The 22,129-nt window shown below is 37.3% G+C and overlaps 1 long non-coding RNA gene across 1 annotated transcript; it reads left to right on the forward strand.

Annotated features, from left to right (window-relative positions):
• The first annotated feature begins 607 nt into the window (after positions 1-607).
• On the forward strand, positions 608-12,497 carry LOC112607602. The gene is made up of 3 exons (XR_003115883.1): positions 608-827; positions 1,227-1,542; positions 12,377-12,497. It is a non-coding gene; the product is annotated as an uncharacterized LOC112607602 (long non-coding RNA).
• The last annotated feature ends 9,632 nt before the right edge of the window (positions 12,498-22,129 follow it).

Genomic DNA, 22,129 nt, shown 5'->3' on the forward strand with positions numbered 1-22,129 from the left:
TATATAGAAATGGCAAAATCAAAGAGTCATACTCAAGCATCACCATGAAGTGTAATCTGGAGCTATGTAACATGTACATTAGCCTTACAAATCTGGATTCAGGGACAGGATTTTAGAACACACAGACCAAACTGTCCCATGTTCTAAAATATGCGAGTTAGGTCAATTGCCTACACACCTAGACTGCAACCATTTCTACCCTACCTATTCCCACTATGAGGAATTATTTCTACTGCATCATATGGTGGTATAATGTCATCATCATGTATGGAAAGCACTTATGTATAGCTATAGGATATGTCACATATCTACTATAGCATGTTACCTAGGATATTAGTCAGTATATCACTGGTAATTCTCATTATGAGAATTATTAAAACAAAACAAAACAAAACAAAGAAAACCACTCCCAGTTGTGTCTCCATCTGCCTTTTCTCAACCCTCTTCTCCTTGTGAGTTTCTTACACTCAAAAAGGCCAGTGCTTAAACTCCCAGCCTCTCTTGCAGGTTTGAGTGGCCATGAAGACCCAGTTCTGGCCAGTGTGACATAAACAGAAGTTGAAGTAGGGGAATTCCAGGAAAGACCTTCCCCCATCCCATGAAAGACATTTGAGCAAAAATTCTCTCTTGCCCTGTACTTCCTTCCCCACTTCCTACCTTTGATAGTTGGAACACTGGCAGACATCTCACCACCAAGAGAAGACAAACTAAAGGATCAAAAACAATGTATTAAAGATGGGAGGGCAAAAGATGAAAATCACGTGGATCCTTAGTGATCCTGAAGGGAAATAAACCTTTGGATGCTTACCCTCTACACTTCCTATTGAGTGAGATAATCAAATATCTTCATTACGAAGTCACTGTTGGTCGTACATTGTGTTATTTATTTCTGGTAGTATTCATAAGTGATATAGGATTCAGAAAGAAAATTTAATTGAAATTTATACAAAGAATTTGGATTTTTCCTAAAGATTTGGGTTTCTGGTGTTTTTTTTTTTTTCTACTCATTGTATCATGAACACAAAAATAAACAATATTTTCTTTTTTGTGGTGGCTTCTGTAAAAGTTAAATTGAGTTTTTTATCTACTTGGTGTAAAGAATTATGTTACACATTTTATTTTGTTTTGGTTTTTTTGGTCTCATTCCTGACTTTATTTTCTTCTTCTTTGGCAAAAATGTCTCACTATTCCCAAAATTCCATGATTTTCTCGTTTGTCGTATTCAGCAAAACACTTGTCTACTTCAAGTTTTATCACGGACCAGGACTGATCAACCAAATGTGAATAGATATGTTCTATATCAGCTTCCCTAGAACACAAAGCCTGAATCAAGGATGAAAGGAAAATGCTTTTTGGCAAGGCATACATTCAGAGGATCCAGGATGAGGACAAAGGCAACTGAGCTATGCAAGATGTAAAATGATGTTTCAACAACACCAAGCTGATTGTTTGGCAGTTGCATGTATTTCATGCATAGAACTTCTCCAGATAGACAACCAAGAAACACTGTGCTTCAAAGAATTTGATAAGGACTATGAAAGGGTACATATGATAAAGAAGAAAGAAACTGGGTTTCCTCCATTCTTCTATTTTGGCCCAAGTTACCCCATGGAGAATTATCTGCACGCCTAGATTGTATTTGACCCATTGGCAGGCACTCAGAGCCCCAACACCATGCGCTCTGGCATTCACGTAAGTTCAGATAGGATGACACAGCCAAACAATTTAGGTATGAAGCCTGGCTGATCAGTAGAGGCCAAGTAGAGAGCTTTCTGAGGGCAAAAGGCTGAATCTCCCCTAGGTGTCCAACTGCCAGAACTTACAGACAGGAAAAGTGAATCAAATAGCTGGAGGTCACAGAAGGGTCCAACACCCAGGGACTCCGAGGAGCTACAGAAGAGAGGCGTATAATGTCTCAGCCACTTCCTTAAGGGGAAGCTGCTTGCTCCCCACACGGTAACTTGATTTTCCTATAGACTAAAATTTAAATATGGTGTGGTGCTGATCAAAGCAAAAAGAAAGAACAATGCCGTCGTGGAGCAGAGCTGCCCTCAGACTACCCACCTACCTCTGAACGATTGCATTAGAGATAAATAATTTGCCATCTAGTGTGAGCAGTTGTATAAATCAGTCTTTTAGTTTCAATGGCGTCAGTTCTTTTATTTTCTTTTTTTCCTTCATAGTATTTTAATTTATGCCATTTTCTGACATTCTATATATTCTTGTAAGAGTGCTTGGCTTCTTTTTGGAAGAGTATACCTTGTGCCATTTGTTTGCAACTCCAAATCCTCACCTACACCTTTCCACCTGCCTTCTTCCCCATTGGCAGATGACATTAATGGGTTCTTCCTTGCTTTCTGGCTTCCAGTTAGAATTAACAATGGGGATATCAGCAAGAAATCAGAGATGAGTAGAAAACAACATTACAGGATATTTTTTCTGCTGGGATCCCCTGTCTCAACCTGGCTGTGTCTCTCCAATGAAGGTCACTACTCCTCTCAAGACAGCCTTCTCAAGAAAATGTTCCCTTCTGGGTCCTAGTAATCACTCCCTCTCTCCTCATTCCCCTGGGCCTAGAGGTGGTACCAGCTCCATGGTTATTAATCCAGTGTTACTGTACTATTTCTTGTGGTTTCTATCAAGTCCACACTTCTGTAGTTGGTTCTTATGTAAATAAATTTTCTTGGAATATTCTTAATTTATGCTTGACATCCGTTTTCTGTTGAGACCCTGATTGCAACAAAACGAAACATTGTGTAAGTGCATAAAATTTCCAGATATCTCTCTCCCTATTCCTTCCCTTTACCATCACTGCATCTCTCATCTTTATTTGACCTTAATGTATGTCAAGCTTTGTGGTTACTAGAAAAAGCAATATCTAACAGAGAAGACAAACTTCTGCTTTTCTGACTCTTCTCTGATTTTGTATAATCTTTCTCTTCCTCCCACATTTATTTAAAGAAGAGCCACATTCAACATCACCATAGGATCTGCAAGGGTAACGTTAGTTGGTTTCCATTACATTCCTTCACAAAAGATATTTTTCAAAAAATAATGAATGCCTATATACCAGATTTTAGTCTTTTCTCTGCCTTAGCATCTGTGTAATCCTTGAAATTCTTTTAACCGCCCCAGGCCTCAGTTTACTCATTTGTAAAGTAAGGGAACTAAATAAAAAATACTTTCAAGTTTCTTTCAACCCAAAATATCTATAAATGTATTATTATAATTAGGTCCTGAATGATAAATTGATAGATTTAAAAGACCAGTGTTTTACACAGACTTTATAGACACAAGATACATATGTGTGCAGGTGTATTGATGTATTTTTGTTTATGAAGAAATGTATAGGTGTGTAATGCAATGCCTCTCTAATCTTGAAGTCATTATCCCAACAAACTAAGCACTCTAAAATATAGTTTTTACCCAGAGAAAAGTATACAAGGGTCAAGTTGCAAAAGCCCTGAACATCTTCCCATAGGAAGGGCATTCATTCAAAGACCATCATCAGCCTTTAATTTTCACAAATTATGCTTCTATTAATCATCCACAGACTATCTGATCTAGAGCCCAACGATTGCATAAAAGACATACAAACTTGCCATGCTAATTTGTGAATTAGGAGAAAAGCAAAATCAAATAAAAAATGATCCCCCCCATTTTATTATTCATTCCATCAGTGAAAGTAGTGAGAAATGACAACTGTCTATTTTCAACTTGATATGGCTCATATTAGAAAATAACCTGAGAGTTAAGCGAAAACTGCATATTTTGAAGTTATCAAGCAAGACACTAACAAATTTCTGGTCTCTAAATGCAACTAAACATAGTGTTAATCTCCATGTCCGGAGGCAGGACTATTTGTTTATCATTGTAACTTTAGCATCCAGTGCAGCAGCTGACCCACAGTAGGCATTCAGAATATATTTGTCAAATTAACAAATGAATGGATGAAAGAATGTACTCCTCTCTCACAATTTAGAACATATGCAATACTGATCTTTCTGTCTGAAAACATTCTGGTAGTTTAAGTTCTAAGTCTTACAAAAATGAACATAAAATTAGTGATCTAATTTTCTAACGTAAACACTTAATTGTTCCACAAAATGTATAGCCAGATGCAAGCAAGTAATTGCATATGCAAAACAATAATTTGCAAGTAAAATGACTCACTTACATGTGTGAGGACATATTTTACAGGTGCAATTTAGGTGCAAATTTCTGAAATTTTGAACCCAGGCATTCAGCCCATCTAACAGTTTTACTGTGATGTGAAGAATAAAATAGAAAAGCTATCTTGGTTCTGAAAGTGAGCACCTAGACTGCTATATCAAGCAGCTTAAGTCCTTAGGGTATTTGGGCAGAGGGAGTTAAAAATAATAACGAAGTTATTTCATTTGGGAATATAGTTCTTAACCCAAAAGTTACTGTAGGTTTAAATTTCAAATACATTTTCTCACCAGTTCATCCACTCTCACACAGAACTGCCTGCAGGCAAAATCAGGAAGGAGAGGAAATTTGTCTCAGGTCTCAGGAATTCATCTGTTGTTCTTCTGTTTTCTTCTTTTTTCCCAATATTAAGGTCATTCCTCCATATCCAAAATTTTCAGTAGTTAGATAGCGCGATGAACCAATTCAAAGCCTTAGCACCTTGTATTTCAACTGTTTCTCACTCTCCTTACTAAGATCAAAATAAACTTGTCTACATATGTTAAAGAAATAATCTACTAAATTTGACATGAATAGTAATTATTAGGTGAGTTTATTAATAATACTTATTTCATTGCCCAATAGTAATAATGATTCTGTAGGGCTATAATTGGGCCTAAGAATAAATATTTTAACAATTAGTCCAGGTAATTCTAATGTAGACCACCATATTTTGAGAAACATGCCTTTAAAACTCCCATTTTTACTTTCCAAGGTGACATTTAACTAAAAATAAGAGTGAAACTATTAAAAGTTAGTACTAAACGATAGGTTTTAGCATGAGAATTAAAAAGACCTGAGACTTTAACTGAAATCATTGAGGCAGTGCAGCATGATGGGGGAAACTAGAATCATGAATTTAGTTGGACTTTGCTCTGAAAGTGTACTCCTCCACTTGTGAAATATATGACAGTGGACAAGTTCCTGAACTTCTCTGAGCCTCAGTTTCCTTGCAAAAGGATATAATTAACCCTTTGCTTCCAGGTTTGGGAGGATTGAATGGCAGTAAAGGAAAGAGCCCAGGAAGCTAAGAAGCACATGGAAGCAGAGATCTGACTCTGGAGTTGTAAAGAAACAGCTGAATATGTCCTGAGAGCCTGGAAGTGTCAGGAACTTGGACTCAGACTGAGCGGTTTTGCAGGGAGTAATGAAGGCAGTCTAGGTGGTGAGCTGCCTGGACCAAACTCTCAGAATCAGACCTGTATAATAGTATTTCAGTGGACATCAGCACTGATAGATGAAGTTACCAGAAATTAGGTCCAAATCCTAGCACTTTCTAAGACTCCTGAATGAAAATGCAAAGCATGAAATTAAAAAAAAAAAAAGAGAGAGACTCAATTTGATTAAGTGGTGTCAACTGATGAATGAAAAGGTTCATACATTTGTGAAGTGGAGCTTTATTTCTCATAAAGGATTGCAGCCTGCAGGGTGGCCATTCTGACAGGCTGGGAAACATAGCCTCCTTCCAGACTCCAGAAACAGACATTTCAAGGGTGGGAAGAATAAGACAGAGATGTATGCGGAATGAGGTGGCCAAATACACATATTCAATAAGCTATAGGAGGAGTCATGAATATTTATGAAAGGAGAAACATGCGCAGGTGTAATTGAATTCATGCCTCTTGATGGGACCCCGTGTTCAAAAATGGCGGCATTAGCATGATCTGAGAGTGAAGTTTTCAGCCTCTGTAACAGAAGACACAAAAACCCTCACTGCTCGTTCTTCGAAGACTGGCCAGAACCACTTCCTGGTCAGTGGTTTCTTATCGGGAAGGAATGCTGATTGGTTGTGCAGAAACCGCAAAAGGGAGTGGCAGTAGTCAGGCAGTTGGGTTAAATCAGCAGTAAAATTTCTCCAAAGGGCTTGTTTCTGTTTAACCTTTAGGGAAGAAAGCCTAAGAGTGGTTAGCAAGGGAAGGGATATAACGGGACATATCCATCCTCACATCCTGTCATGGCCAGGGGCTCAGCTTCCAAGTTTTCTTTGGTGTCCCCTTGGCCAAGAAATGGTCCATTCAGTTAGTTGGGGGCTTAGAATTTTATTTTTATTTCTTCATGGGTATAACTCAGTGAGCTATAGGGGATTCAAAGTACAGAGAAATTTGCATTCCTGAAAACTTAAGAAAGTTTTATGTATTACCCACCTGATGAACACCTGAGGTGTTCCCCCTTCGTGTGTAATATGCTGAACAGGATGCTTTACACAGAGTAATGTGTTCAAAATGTGCTGACTTTCTCACTAGTCACCTAAGGCAAGCAGGTCAATGAACAAAAGTAAAAAAGAACTAGGGTATCAGGCTGATTTTTCAATGCTCTGGCTGACAAGCTTGCATTAAAATAAATTATGTCATTAGGAAAAAGTAAAATACATGATTGTGTGCTGCCTACTATGAAATTTTATAAAACATGGTCCCTGCCCTCTGAATATGAATAAAGAAGGCAGATAAGGCTAGACCTCATGGAAGCTAGCTATTGATCAACACGGATTTCAAACGCAAATGAAAGCTTAGAAGGAGTGACTTTTCAAAACTGGAGAAAGACTAGTAGGAGACAGGCCTCGCGCAGCAGTTTACGGGCCACTACCATACTTTACCTAAAGTCTGCCATCCACTATGAAGTAAAGTCATGATGCAAAGCTACCATTTCCTGTCCTCTCCTAAATAGAAATAAAAGGAGATGATTTTTTAATGAATTGTCCCACCTTATTAGTTGCCATCTAGTGAGCATCTGCAATAAGTCTTGTCTGGCCCTGAACTAGAAATGTTATGGATGTTTCTTATTCTTTCAATGAGGCTGATATTATTATGCCCACTTTTTGCAAAGAATCCAGGAATCAAGTGAAGGAACTTGCCCAGTGTCACAGACTAAGCTGGGTTCCACTCAGCTCTATCTGATACCAAAGCCTATTAGGTTCCACTGTGTCTGACCCATGGTTTTCCATGAAGTCAATGAGCCTAACTAAAGGTAAGAATCAAGCTCCAGTCCTTCTTCTGTAGTTTCTACCTCTTGTCTTCTTCATTTATCCCAAAATAATCTCACTACCATTTCTACAAAGTAATGCACCCTGGCATATCAGTTATGTCTGTTTTAAAAGAATAAAAAATTAATAAACCAAAAAGGAAACATTAATTTTAATGCAATAGCAAATTGTTTTGTTATTGGTTGCTCTAAAATTTACTGAAAAGTAGCCTGTGGAGAATATTCCCAATTTTACTCTCTTTAGCTTCCTTCTCTTCCAGCCTAAAATCCTCAAAAAAAAGCTTATGTTGTATTTTTTTCCAAAAACATTTACTTTCTTACGTGAAGAACACAATTTTGAATATTTGTCTCAAACTGTTGTAAATAGAAGTTTAAAAATAAATCAGCATCTAGTATACCCATAGCCGCTATAGTGTGGCACTTTCCTATAGAAAATGTGCTGAATTTCAGTCAAACCACGTTTTTTTTCCTTTTAGTATGTGACTTAAATTGATCTTTTCTCCTACTAGTTTTGCTGAGAGTGAGATTATAATCAAATGTTACATAACAATAGTCAAATATTACAGCACACCATGCCTTTCATCACTGTAGCCTATCCAAGTGTTTGTCCCAAGGTGAATCTGCCTTTTACTATTGAAAAATTGATGCTGGAGACAGTTATACATCTTGCCTGAGGCCATGCAAAGCCAACGGTAGAAACACAAAGTTAAGCATGGAATCAAGTATCCCTTTTTCCCTTGTGTTTACTCTTAGATATCTCTACTCCAAAAACTTATATTTTTTAAGAAAAGAATTTTTATTTAGTGCACATTTTATAGTAAGTCCAATCTTGAGGGAAGGAGCAATTCTATTGATTCTTGGTGTTTAGCAATGTACACCCAATGGAAATTTGTTATAATTACATAATTAATTATATGTCTTCCTTTCCTTATTTCAGAAAGTATTTAGAGGACCTTTCCAGAGCATATAAACTTAGGTTATAAGCATATAAACTTAGGATATGCTCTTTCCACAGCATATAAACATATACAATTTAACAAATTAAAAGCGCAAGTGAAATATAATGTAAAATATTATGTGAGATGTAGAAGCAAGATGAAAGATAAAGCCCACGGATGTGGCTAAAATGTGTTTACAATCTTGCAAAATGTTATACTGACTACAAATTAGCTCCCATATTTACTTCTAAACTTACTAATAGCAAGTAAGAAAAGGGGAATTACATCAGTTATCCCATTCACAGAAACTGACTCCTCAAAAAACCACCTACTGCCAAAGAGAAGCAATCTTCTTGATACAACAGGCAGATACATACCCTCCAATTGACTATTACATATGTGTTAAGTAACTTGTAGTGATTGATTTTGTTTTGGTTTAGTTTGGTTTGTTGGTTTTCTACACATTTCTCTGCCTTAAGGAACTTGGCAACTTACTAATAAATTTACAAGCTAGTAATACCTTAAGCTAAACAATGTCTCTTGTTCATAAATTTGAGTTTAACAATATCAAGTCATGTCCCTTGATGGCTTGTGAAATGCTAAAAATTGTCAGAGTGCCGTGAGTACCGTCATTCCTAGGATTTGATCAATAAGAAACATTCTGATCTCTGTATTGTCTGCCTATTTCTCTCTTGACCCATATAGGTTCTTAATCTTCTAGCCTTTCCTACAAAATCTAGGTTTCTGGAATTCCCCTGACACAGGTAGGCAGCAGCCAAGAGAGAAAGCAGTAGTGCCACCTGGTGCTCAAAGAGATCAGAGCTTGTACATACCTACTCTCCCACTTCCTGCTCCTCCCACCACTTCTAATAAGATTGCCTATAAACAGTACCCATCCCCTTCTTGGGCCTTCCACACTTAGCCCTCAGTATGCATTCTGCAATGCCTTCTCCCATTCATTCTCCCTCCCAGGCTGCCTTCGATGCTCATTTTATCAGTTTTCACTTGTAAACACATTGAATGGTGGGAGGAGAGTCACATGATGTGAGTAACCCCACAATCCTGGCTGGTACCAACTCCAGTGTTAAAATATAGATGTACCAAAGTAAAAATATTTATTGCATTTTTGGGCATTGAACATTGAAAGGATTCCAAATATCGAGGACCAGGGAGGAAATAAGCACAGATGCCGCCATTTGGTGGGTTGTTGTTGTTGTACATTTCAGAGACAAAATACAGTAAATGTTTTACAGACATAGTTGCATTACTATGCGTCCCCTGACATATTGTGCTTGTCACTTTATTATTTAGCATTTATGCGGTATTTTATCTACCCTGTATTATCTTTCACAAGTCTATCAAATAGACTATTTTTCTTCCTATGCAGAACCTTGTCACAAATGACCAGACATGTTAAACTTCCCTCTCATCATACTGAAAGTTCCTAGTGAAAGCGGAAGGAAATTTCAATGCCTTGTCCTTTGCCTTCTATTAACTGATTCATGAAATGACCACTAAAGTCCTAATAATGTATGAGGAAAGGAAATAGATATAAAAAATATAGGTCTGTATTCATGGAGCTTTCTACTCTGATGGCCTGGGGATTCCTGAGCATCAAATGAAAATTTGTATCACAATGTGAGTGCCCTACCTAAGTTAATAGACTAGAATTAAGTTATGCACCATAGAGTATAATCATTTAATCTGTTTGTACTAAACTCCTGCATATGGCACAAGAGAGAGGGAGAGAGAAAAAAGCAGAAAGAAACAGTTTAAATGTGCAGCTAATTCCCCACACTGTTCCTTTCAGTGAGCATATACCCTACCGCATGCATGTGGCAGAAGATGGCAGTCAATGGCTCTCAGCCTTAGCTCCGCATGCGTGTACCTCTCAGTGGGGAGCACTGAATATGTGTCTAGTTTTAAAGACACTATGTGTCTTTATTATACATAATAAATATCTAAAGGAAGCATACTCTATGTAGGATTCACAGAGCAATAGTATGTCAGTCTCAATGTGACATGAATGTAGACTTAATGTATTCTATTTGCTGGGCTATTTAAGGTATTTTCAAGGGTGATAGAACTATTTGTGATTTCTACTTTACGTCTTAATTTCAGACCCTGACACCCAAGGAGATGTAACTCAAATGTTAAAATTGATCTGGGAGAAGGAGGAAGGAGTGACTTCTTGCTTATATGTGTCAGGGAAGGTCTGACAAAGGGGATGGCCTTTAAGTTGAGTCTTAAAGAATGACTGGGATTTGTCTAGGCTAGTCTAGGATAGAGTACTCCAAGCAGAGGAAACAGCAGTCTGCAGAGGCAGAACTCTCTAAGTGACAGCATTTTCTAAATATTCTAAATAATTTGATATGGTCAAAGGTTAAGGTACATGTGATGCTGAAACTCTGTTTTTTATTTATTGGGACAACAAAGAGGATTGTTAAACAGAAAAGTAGCATGATAACTGTGTCCCAAAAAGGGGCCGTCTGGTGCCTGTGTAAAGACAGCATTTGAAGTGACCAAAGGAGCAGAGATAAGTTTGGAAACTATTGCCTAGGTTCATGTGAGAAACAATAACAGATTAAACTAAGACATTGGCAACAGGAGGGAGTGGAATGTACAGTTTTTAAAGAATATTGGAGTCAGAAATGACAGAATTTGGTGACAGATTGGATGCAAGAGATGGCATTTTTCCAAATTCAAAGATATCTAAAAAGTTGATTTAGTCAAGCCCTGAAGAAGTAAAGCAGCTACATATTTATAAATTTGCTCCAACTCATGAGAGGGGTGTGGGAGTTAGAAATGTACCCAAAAGCAAATCACCGATTAAGGATCCTAGGAAGAATAACCTTCATTGATTTTACAGAGAACCTTTCCCAGAAACAAAATACCAAAATTGCTTCTCCATTAATTATAAAACAATAATTCTTAAAAGCCTTGCCTATGATATCGGTCAAGGTCCAAAATACAAAATTGTGTATGAGCAACCATACCATATTTTGGAATTTAATGTATGGAAAAATGGTCTCTACTAAGTAAATTGTCTTACTTAATAAAAGATTGCATAAAAGATATATCTTTCTTTTTTTTCTAAGCTTACTAGGAAGCTCAAAATTAAATTTAAAATCAGTCTTAGGGTTATGTGTTGTGGCTCGCACCCATAATCCCAGCAATTTGGCAGGCCAAGGCAGGAGGATCGTTTGAGCCCAGGAGTTTGAGACCAGCCCTAGCAATGTAGTGAGACCCTGTCTCTATGAAAAATTTTAAAAATTAGCTGGGCCTGGTGGTATGCACCTGTAGTCCGGGCTATTCAGAAGACTCAGGTGGGAGTATCATGAGCCCAGGGGGTCAAGATTGCAATGAGCTATGATTGTGCCACTGCACATTCTGCCCAGGCAACAGAGCAAGACCCTGTCTCTAAATAAATAAATAGATAATAAAATCAGTCTTAATGAGATGGTTAATTATATGTGTCAACTCGATTAGGCCATGGTAGCCAGATATTGGATCAAACATTATTCTAGATATTTCTGTGAAGATTTTGTTTAGTGGTAATGAACATTTAAAGCAGTAAACTTTGAATAAATAAAACAAATGACACAAATTATTCTCCACAATGTGGGTGGGCTTCATCCAATCAGCTAAAGCTTTTAATAGAACAAGACTGATCTTTTTCAAGGAAAAGAGAATTCTGCCAGCAGGCTGCATTTGAATCTGAACTGTGAGTCTAGGTCCCCAGCCTCCCACCTACCTTGCAGATATGTATATTAAGAAATATACATATACATGTTTAGATATATGTATAAAGAGAGAGAGCACATATATGTACAAATATATCTATATAGCAGATATAGAAATATATATATATATAGCAGATATATATAAATACAAATATCTACTATTGGTTCTGTTTCTCTGGAGAACCCTGACTAATACACTCAGCAATTATACTGGTCCTGACAATTTCTTTTCCTTCTTTTGCAAAATCTTAATTTTTTTGTTTGTTTTTATGCTTGTTATATATATCTTATTGTAAATACATCATGTTTGGGGGATGTCTTTCAAAATTAGAAAATGTGTTTTGAAATTTAAACACATTAAAATCAGACAGACTGTGCTACGTACTTTTATTTTTCATGTCAATTCTTAAACAACACTGTATGATAAATGATATAGTCCTTCAATAAAGATGAGAAAATTGAGCCGGAGAAAATTTACATGACATTTTTAACTTCCAAGCCCTGCAGATAACAGAACTGTGATGGAACTCAAGATCCAAGTGATTCTAAGTGACCAGCTCCCCAACCCCCCCAACACACAATGAAGCCTCTGCAAAGAAAAGCTTAAATTAAAATAGAACACAAACTCTGAAGGCCTTTACTAGACTTATTTTAAGTGAAATCTCTTGTGACTCAATTTACCTTTTTGCTTGGAAATGACAACTTCTAAATGAAGCAGAATGTCTTTGTCAGTATTCGTTCTTACAAAGGGCAGGAATCCATCACACAATAAGTTAGGCCAAAAGAGGACAGTGGCTTTTTCTTGAATCCTCAGGATTGAAATCAAAGTTTCTGGGCCTCAGAAACTACAGGAAGCAGAAACTCAAATACTTCCCAGTCTTTTTCCCACCCTACATCTTCTTTCCACTGCTCTAAAAGTGGGCTTACTTCTTCTCTCCCTCTTCAGACGAGGTTGCTGGGTTTCCTGGGCCCCATGGCTGAAAATAGCCAATGACAAGAGCACCTGGGTTTATATTCCGTGAGTTTCAAGAGACAGGTAAAATAGTTTTTTGGTTTTTGTTTTTTTTTCCTGAAATCAACTTTCACGGAAAGACATTGGTTAGCCCAATTTGGATCAGGTATCTACACCTAGTAAAATTAGTAGAATCAGAGGCTTGGGTATGGAGTAGATAGCATGTATCATGTGGTGAGCAGAATTACCAAAAGTGATCCTGAGAGCTCCTTTATAATTGCCTGAACAATGAACCAGCTAGGACCAGAGTTGGAGGAGGGCAGGACAGTGGGGGGAAAGGTGAAAGGACGATCCCCTCTTTCTTTTCTCAGTAGGGGCTGCTGTACTCCCTTCTCTCTGTAGGTGATAACTCCCAATATCTCTCAAGTTCCCAAGTGTTAGACAGTTGGGATTACTAAATTCCTGATGTAAAGGGCTGGTGCTCAAATCCACATTGTCTAGCACCAAAGTACACTGGTTATCCTTCACTGATGGTTGCCCTCATAATTTTTCTATAAGAGGAACACCCCCAGGAGCATGAAGTCCCCCTAATGGAACATGGATAACTCCACATTGCCTGTCCAGTATAGTATCCTGGCCCTGGGAAGTCTCTCTGTGAGAAAAAGAGAGGAAAAAGACTAGACCTTCTCAGCTAATCCTGTCCTTGTAATTTTCTTTTTTTTATAAAGCCTATTCTTTAAACCAATGATTCTGATTCCTCAAGTGTGATTCCTAGACCAGAAGCATTAGCACTAGCAGGGAATTTGTCAGAATTGCAGATACATGGACGTGACTCCACACCAACTCAAATCAGAAACTCTGGGAGTGGAGCTCGGAAATCTACTTTACCAAGTACTCTGTGTAATTCTGATGTTTGTTAAAATTTGAGAACCACTAAATTCATGCCATGTGATATTGTGGAATTAGACCTGACCCTTTGAACAAGAGCACAGTTTTCCCCATATGGGTCAGGTGCTCAACCCAAGATCAATCAATGTTCAAGTAAAAAGGTTGTATTGTATTAACACAGTGGCTCCCACTGAAACCATATAAATGTAATGTCATCCTCAATCTTACTCCTTTTCTCTACTGGAGGGAGGTGAGAGAAATGTGAACTTAAAGTGGTCTTGTGTACCAGCATCTTCTGTGGTTCTCATGATATTCTTAGCCACAGTGTTGGCATCAAAGAGCTTCAAAGTAAATTTCTGTGTCCAACATCCTAACCAGAGATACCCCTCACAAACACACTACAATTACAAGGTATGTAATTGTGTGTAAAAATGGTGTGTATAAGACCACAGACATGAATTAAATGCTCCAACACAAAAGTATCTATACAATTACCTGGCATTACAATTTGTAGTGCTATGTCCTATCCATGATTTCTTGCACCAGCAGCTGCTGAGTAAATCAAGATTGATCTTCTAGGACTGAACATCCTCCACTGTTTAAGTTAAAAATATCAGCTTGTTACCTTTTTTCCTTATTCTTATTACCTTTTAACCTTATTCTTATCCTTATGTCCTTTATTCCCTATTCCCATTTCACAGCCAAATCTCTTCTAAGGAATTAAAACTATTAGCCAACATACCAGGTTGGAGGAGGTTTGGGATGGAAGTTGATATCCAAATCTTAACACTCTTTCGCGTCAAAATTCTGAGACTATACATAAAGAGCTGAGAACGATGAAGCACAGTATTTATTTTATTGCTCAAAGTGCAGAACTCTCTGATAAACTGGATTGAAAAACCAGGCACAGATCTGAGGCTGAATTCTAGCTTCCCCATCAATGGAGGCTGGCCAAGTTCATAGAGCAAATCTCAAACTGAACAGCTTAATCAAAGGCATAGCAGGACTAACTGAAGGCTAGGCTTGATCTCTTAAACTTGAGCATACATTAAAATCTCCTGAAGGATTTATTAAAACACAGATTTCTGGGCCCTGCCCACACAATGTCTGATTCATCCCTCTGGGATAGGGCCCAAGCATTGGCATTTGTTAAAAGCTCCCAAGTGATGCAGCTGTTGCTTCTAAGAACCCAACTTTGAGAGGTAATGAGCTGTATGGTTTACAGTGTACTTACAGGGAGCAAAGAAAAAAGCTCACTGTATTTGAGTGCAGAAAGTTCCAAAAACAAGTTAGAATCAAGTCAGAAAGGAACTTGCTATGATTTGGGGACACTGAGGGAAACCAGGATATATTACCCCAAAACATGCCTCTATGACATGAAAATTATTTGGGGCTGAAGCAATTAAGAAGCAAAAAATTCAAGCAAACCTCTCTCTGCCTACCCTGTTTTCTGCCTAAAGGAGGGATATAACTTCTCCTTTAGAGGAGATGACACTGGACTCTTAACCCAGAAACAGCACCAGAAGAGTTCCAGAACAAACTTTCCTCTACACTTTCCTCCCATATATTTCCTTTCCCACAGCTTCCCACTCTTAGAAACCTAAAAACCATTTTCCTTTGTTTTGTCATTTTTCTACAAATGTGTTGCTCTTTACTGTACTTGCTACAAAAGCCAGAGCTCTGAGCCGCCACTTTGAGTCACTTTTCCCTGAGCATTATCGTGTGTGGTATCTTCTATGTGCATTAATAAACTCTTTTACTCTTGTTAATATTTTTGTTAAAGCCCCTGCTAAAACCTCTAAAACAGGTAGAGGTTACATTTGTCTTCCCTCCAAAATCTAAAAGTAATTTGGATTATGCATGAAATACAAGTGAGTCAGAGAGGAAAGGAAGTTGGAAGAGAAAAAGCATGAAAGAGTCGACTTCTTTTGGCTAAAGTTGAAACGTGGGAAGAAAAAGAGGAGGGTTTCTTCAATATTTCAACAATTTTGGTCACTGTTATTTTCTTGGACCTGAAAGTCTATATTCCCTTTCCACATTTCCCTCTCCCCATGACATCTGCTTCTCAGGCTTCCCCTTTGGATCTTCTCCTACACCTCAAACACCTTCCCAGTATGCAGTCTTTTCAAGGCCTACTGTGATCTAACCACTTTCAGCAGACTTGAGGCAGCAGAGGTCCCTATTTGCTTCAAAGTATTTGTAAAATAAATTTACATGTGCTATGTGTACTTGAAGAAAAAAAATACAATTTACAGCAAAAACAGCTGACTTTTTAATATTCCAACTTTCCAGTAGGAACATTTAAATTAATAGCAGGGAGCAAGACAAAGCTATTACGGCCACTTTTCACTTACATAGCTGGTGTGGGAGGAGGTCATACCTAAGAATAGGATCTCATGAAAGAAAAGAGATAGTCATTACAAAGATGGGGCAAGTGTTACATGTGGTTAAAACACCTACATTTGAAGTGTAGAACCCTTGTTTAGTCAAGTAATGTTACGAGGTTTTGAATAAGCAAACATAGAACTGGGTGAAATGTAAGGTAGGGGAAGAAGGAGTTGAACTTCATGAGGAAGCATGAAAACTTAAACATGGAAGTTGAGGAAGAAGAGCTATGAACAGGTAAGAAGGAAGAGGAGAAAATGAGAGGAGAAGATCTTAGAAACCTAGACGACAGAGCAGTCCACTGGGGGACTGGGCACCTTTTTGGTAGAGGGAGGTCTAATATTCAATATTAAGCTACTGGTTCTTCTGGGATATAACCTCCCTGTATTTCTTCCAAGGCTCATGAAAAAATCTGATGCAACTGCCTCGCTTATGATGCAATGGAAAAAGGAAAGTTCTGCGTTATCATATGGCAACAACTGACTAGCACTTGGTAGCAACTAAACCAACCCTACCCTGCCTTTAAGTGGCACCTGTCCTGATAGTTCCCACTGTTCCATCCCTATGTGGATTGACACAGGGCTAAGAGGAGTGACAGCCACTGCATGCAAGACCTGAGTCACAAAGCAAAAGAAGGTACTGAGGAAATAAGCCCTGAGGTTTGGTGGGGATTCAGGAGAAGGCACTGTATTCCAGTGGAAAGGGAAATAGTGCCATTTTATTTAGACAGTAAACAATTGTAAGTACTAAAGGACCCCACAAGAATGAAGAAATCAGGAAAATATGGGCAGCTGATCCTTGAGTTGTACTAATCCAAATTGGTTGCCCTTGAATCCTCAGTCTTCATTCTTGAAGCACTATGTGGATCTAGAGAATCTATTTGAACTTTTTCCTTCCCATTCTATCTTTACCTAGTTTACTTGCAAGCTTTGACTGGGGAAACATCCAAAGTCTTGTATTATTTCTCTTTACAGATGTTGTTGGGACAGGCCATTCTTCTTCCTATGTGGTTATGCATATGCAAAGGTTAGTGTACCAGGTGGCTTTGCAGCATAAATTAATTGTAAATCCTGCTCATTCCTTAAGTTTGACCTGATCCTCCAATCTTTTAGTGTTTCCCCCTCCCATACACCCAGTTCTGTGATTGGCCTACAGACCGCATGTCTACTAAGTATCAGAAATAGAGTTCAAAGATCAAACTAGATGATTTGTCTATGCTCAAACCAGATGGATCTTGTTTAGTCAACCCACAGAGTTTGTAAAAACTAAATAAGCCAACATGCATATATCAAAAGACTAACATAAAAATTCTGATTTCTTGTTTCTTTAGAAAAGTCAGATCTGGCAAACTTTCAATGGAGCATACACTGCTCGTTTGCCTCAACTGACCCATCTTGCCTCTTTAGTTTACCTGCCTGGCAAGCCATTTGAGTTTTGTGCACTGAGCCGATGTCTGTTCAAACAATTCTCATTATGGAAAATGGTGTGTCTTAAAAGGCAGCCAAAACTATTACCGGAGTGTTCAATTGCTAGAAAGTTTTTCCTTGTACTGAATAAAACTCTATTTCCATGAAACTTAAATTGAATTTACCAAATGTCCACCTTCTGGTCTTGGATTTACCTCCCAAATCTAAATGGCATTGCTTTAATTACTAATAGATAGTCATCAATTCCCCCAAGTCTTCTCCAATCCAGGCTAAACATCCTAATTATTTTAACCTTTCCACTCATGCCAGTGATTCTCAACCTTTTCTCCTTTCTGATCACTTTCCTCTGGATATTATCTAGACATTAATAACAAAAAAGAATTGTCACCATCCTCTTTGTCATGATGAAATTCATATCCATATTAAACTATATTGAAAAGTCATCACTTCCCCTTTTTTATATTAATATCCATTTTTTATTATTTTGATACATTTGGCTATTACTTGATGCCCTGCCAGAGTAATGCAAATATGCCTCAAAAATTATGACTGTCAGGGACAGAAACTACATTATTTTCATTCTGTTCATTCTGTATCCATAATGGATTCATCATAATGTACTCTCTCAGTGTAATATATAAATAAGCAAGTAAGCACTATTTGTATACTCTTATTTAAAATGAGTTGACAGAGCTAACAATTGACATGAGTAAGGTAAGATAAAATAAGGAGGATTGTGTGCACACACACGTGTGTGTGTTTGTGTATAAGTGGAAAAGCATCTACCTACCTTCCTCTGTAATTTTTATAGACATATAGGAAAATTAAATGTTAGAGCCTTACACGAGCTTAGATGAATTAGGAAAATGACAGCTTGAAAGTATGAGTGATCTTCCCGTGGTCACAGAGATAATTACTAACAGAAGCAGACCTAGAATCCAGGTTTCTTGGCTCCTGTTGCCTCTTTCCAACCTACAAATATTTGTTTCTAATATCCTTCTAGTAGTTTCTCAAGGTAAACATACATTTAATGCACCTTTCAGTATTTTATGGGTTCAGAGACTTAAAATCTGAAAGAAATTAAATTGAACCTCTTAAGAATTAGCTTCATACAAGGATTTAAATCAAAATCTAACAAATCATCCTCATCCATCCAATGTTCAAAAGCTCAAAAGAGTAGATGTCACTTTACTGTTAAAGGGTTGAGGTATGGGTGAAATTTTAAGTTTATGGTAATAATTTTTGTTGACTGGTGCCCCAATATGTGTATATTAAGCTTAATTCACTGTATCTCATGTGTCAGAAGGTCAAGATGTTGCCCACAGACTAGTGAGTTTTAAACCTCTTTTGAAATTTTCTGTTATTTTTTAAAAATCCTACATAGAATTGCCTAACTTCTACCTAACTAAGGAAGTCATTTCCTAACTGGTGCATCTGAAATGAACATACATCTTTATTCCAAGCATCTAATGGAGATTTACAGATACCTGGATGAAGAAAACTTCAAGTGACCAATTAAAATATACTTTGAGGTATACAAGTACAAGGCAACACCAAGGAAAAGTAAACTGAATTCCTTGAAAAAACTGATCTTTCAGCTATATATCAGCACCTGAAGCCAAAATAAGATCAATCACTACTACACTAAGTTACTGCATATAGCTTAAGGGCTACAACAGAGACTACAGAAGTTTTCCGTCAACAAGTTGAAAGGCATGATGGGTAGAAGTCAGTGCAATGGCCTCTGTGAGTTACAATAAGGATACCAGCACAGCATTTGATAGACACTGAACATTTTCACTAGGAGCTGGCGCTGACTAACAAAATCCCAAAATCTGAAGAATATTTCTTTGCTCCTGAAAATATAAATTATATTAGTAAGGAATTTTACTTTGCTTACCTGATTTTCTCATCAAAACTATCCATCCTGCTAATCTTGAAATGAAGCCTGATTTAAAGTGAGAATAATTCTTGATTCAAGGTTAATTCCACCGTCATATTTACATTTTTGATGATACAGTTTCAAATCTTGATTTAGACTGAATTAATAATATATCAGGATATTTGCTTAAAAGCAACCATTGCACAATCAACAGAGTAAAAAGGCAGCCCAAAGAATGGGATAAAGTATTTGCAAATTATATATCTTATAAGGAGTTCATATCCAGAATATATAAAGAATATCTACAATTTAACACAAAACAATCAGATTTTAAAATGGGCAAAGAACTTGAATAGCCATTTCTCCAAAGAAGATAAACAAATGGACAATAAGCACATGAAAATATGCGGAACATCACTAAGCACTAGAGACTTGCAAGTCAAAACCACAAGATACACTTCGTACCCATTAGGAGGGCTACTGTTAAAAAGAAAACACAGGAAATGGCAAATGTTGGTAAAGATGTGGCAAACCTAGAACCTTACGTATTGCTGGTGGGAAAGAAAAATATTACATCCACTATAGAAAAAATATGTTGATTCCTCAAAAAATTAAAAACATAATCACCATATGATCCAGCAATTCCACTTCTTAATATATATACCCAAAGAATTTGAAATCAGGTTGTCAAAGAGATGTTTATATACCCATGTTCATAGCAGCATTATTGACAATACCAAAAGGTACAAGAAACACATGCATTCATTAAAGGATGAATTGGTAAACAAAATATGGCATATAAATACAATGAAATATTATCCAGCCTTAAAAAGGAAGGAAATTCTGACACATGCTACAATGTGGATAAACCCTGAGGACATCATGCTAAGTGAAACCAGTCACCAAAAGACAAAAATTGTATCATTCCACTTATGTGAGATACTTAGAGTAGCCAAATGTATAGAGACAGAAAATAGAAGTGTTATTGCCAGGGGTCAGAGGGAAGGGATAATGGCAGTTGTTGTTTAATGTCTATAAAGTTCCAGTTTTGCAAAATGAAAACAGTTCTGGAGATTGGTTGCACAACAATGTGAATATACTTAATACTATTGAACCACACACAAAAATAATGAAGATGATAAATTTTATATTGTGTGTATTTTACCACAATTTTTTAAAAAGCAATTATTAGGTTCACTAAAGGCAGAAAATGTTTTTTATTATTATTGCCTGTAATGGTAATGATAGTTACCATGAACTGAATTCCTCAGGCTCAATTATATACACTCTCACACAAAATTCAAAAAAAAAAAAAAAAAAAAAAAAAGGCCAATAACAGAATTATCATTACTGTTCTCTGTTTACAGGTGAGGAAACTGAAAATTGGAAATTAAATAATCTCATTACATCTGACTCTGAGAGACACTGCAGTTAAAAAAAGAAAAATGCCCTAAAACTTAGTGGAGTAACATGAATCTATAGGTCAGAAAATTGAATAGGCTTTAGAGGGATGGCTTTATCTCTGCATCAAGATGTCTAGTAATTCAGCTAGAAATACTTAAATGTCTAAAGCTAGAATAATCTAGAGACTTATTCATTCACATGCTTGGTATCTGATACGGAGCAGGGACTGACAATTGGAATGACCACATGTAGCCTTTTCACATAGCTTGAGCTTCCTCAAATCATGGCTTCCTCAGGATAGTCAGACTTACAGCATAGTAGCGAAGGACTCCAAGAGTAAGTATTCCAGCACATAAGACAAAAGCCATCTAATCTTTTATGACCTAGCCTTTGCAGTCACATAAGGTCGTTTTTGCCACTCTTTATTTGCCAAAATTCACAAGCCTACCTAGATTCAAGGAGAGAAGACCTAGAACCTATGCCTTGATGGCATAAGTGGAATCAAAATGTTTGTGGTCATGTTGTAAAATCATCACAGACTCCAAAGCCCTTATTACAGGACAGTGTGTGATGTTTAGTCCTAGGGCTTCATAGATCATTATCAATGGAGGAAGTAAGGAAGAGTGGGTAGTTGACACATACTTTTACTCTAACAAAGCAGAGTTTACAAGTGAAATAATATATAACTCAAAGACATTTTCACTTGAACCACAATGCCAACCTAAGAATATTTTAAAATGGTAAATTCATACTAAAGCAAAAAATGTTTACATAATTTTTGTTCTTAATGATAAATGCACTTAAAATAGAGGGAAATCCACAGCAGAGACTGGTCCTGGATTGTTGGCATCTGAGTAACAAAAGGACAAAGAGATGATGGATGGCCATATGTATATTAGCAAGCACAGAACATCATTAATAGCCACTTGCCTGCTTTGAAGGACAACACTGGACTTACACCAAAATCTTGACAAGGAGGAGAGCAGCCGTGCAGGAGCAAGCCGAATCCTCGGGGTTCAGACTGGGCTAGGAGGGTTATAAATAGAGATGCCCCAGGCCCCTCAGCAGGCAAAAGTACACCCATCAATAAAACTAAAGATGAGGAGAAGAAACAGTCTGAAAATCCCAGGGCAAGAAAAAAAACAGAAGCCTAGAATAAATGAAGAAAACTCTAAGTTATTCTTCCTCATGAAGAAAGTCATCAAAAGACTTCCTTTCAGTCATAGAAAAGGGAGGTGTAGAGAACATCGTTTTCACGGTCTGCTGATATTTTCTTTAGGACATTAAAAATTGTCTATGAAGCCACATAAATAAAACGAGCC

The sequence above is a fragment of the Theropithecus gelada genome, chromosome 15, assembly GCF_003255815.1.
Source record: "Theropithecus gelada isolate Dixy chromosome 15, Tgel_1.0, whole genome shotgun sequence".
Classification (NCBI taxonomy): Eukaryota; Metazoa; Chordata; class Mammalia; order Primates; family Cercopithecidae; genus Theropithecus; species Theropithecus gelada.